Source organism: Mandrillus leucophaeus, unplaced genomic scaffold, assembly GCF_000951045.1.
Source record: "Mandrillus leucophaeus isolate KB7577 unplaced genomic scaffold, Mleu.le_1.0 Scaffold987, whole genome shotgun sequence".
NCBI lineage: Eukaryota > Metazoa > Chordata > Mammalia > Primates > Cercopithecidae > Mandrillus > Mandrillus leucophaeus.
Genome location: NW_012110774.1, coordinates 600,578 through 601,964, shown reverse-complemented (window position 1 = coordinate 601,964; position 1,387 = coordinate 600,578).

Below are 1,387 nucleotides of genomic sequence, written 5' to 3'. Positions count from 1 at the left end.
AGGAAGGCCCAAAACACCAATGGAACAGGAATTCCAGAGTCAGAGAACAGAGTCAGAGGCAGGAAGGAGATAATGGAGGAAATATTTCTTCAAGCTAAAGAGAGACAAGAATCATTTATTTAAAAGTAGCCATTGAAAGCTAGTGGAACTAATATAAAAAGATCCACACCAGAAAATACTGGTGAAAAGAAAATTTGAAATGTTTCCGGAGAGCAAAAGAAATTCCATTTACTATAGTGGATAATAGTAGTTACAGTTTTAGCTTTCTTGTTTGCTTTTTTCTCTCCTTTCTTCCAGTAAAAATGTTTGTCCTCCCTCCCTCCCTCCCTTCCTTCCTTCTTTCCTTCCTTCCTTCTTTCCTTCCTTCCTTCCTTCCTCCCTTCCTTCCTTCCTTCCTTCTCTTTCTTTTCTTTATTTTCTCTCTATATGTCATTCAGATAGGACTATGAATTTCAGGACCACCCCAATCCAGGCCACAGGGAGAAGCCCAGGACCCACACATGACTAATCAGAGAATCCCACTTTCTGGCTAGAGTGATTAGCTCAGAATGGGCATGGCACCAAAAAGGGCTCACTCCAAGTCCTCCCCGGGATTTTCATGTGTTAATGGGGAAGTTGGTCTCTTTCCTTTGGGGTTATGTGGCTACAGGGATGTTGGCTACAGCTGCATGTAGTTGTCTTTCTTGCAGAGGAAGCTTGTTGCAGTAGTACCGAATGAGCCAAACATACAGAAAGAAATACAGACACAGTCACAAGACATGGAAGAGAACCCCAGTGGCACCATTTGAACTACTCAGCCATACTTGAGGCCAGCTCCACCTCTGGACTTCCCAGGGATGAGTCACCAAATTCCGTACTTTGCTGAAGGCAGTTGAGTTGTTTCTCTAATATGCACCTGCAAAGAAATGAAAATCAGTTTGGCATCAAGACTTCTCATCAGCCACACGGAACACAAGAAGATAACACAGAGAATTCTTCAAAGTTCTGTGTGAACTTTGAACCTAGAATATAATTTTGAACCTAGAATTCCATATCCATTCAAACTATTATTCTAGTGCGAGGGCAAAATAAAGACATAGTTAGAATGTGTAATGACTCAGAAAGTGTTCCATTCACAGAAGTTTTCTGAAAGAATTTCTTGGGAATGAATTGTAGCAACAAGAAAAAATGGATTCAAGATGTAAGACTATGGAATATGCAAAATAATGTTAAGCAAAGTCATCAGTGAAAGTTGTGATTAATCTAAATAAACATGATGCATAGTAGAAATTTAGTTCCACAGTACTCTGGAACTGTTAGTGTCTAAGAGTTTCATATCATTAGGGAGAAGCTACAGATAGTAAATCTAGGCATGAATAGTAAATTTAAATTTTATTCATTTGTCAAA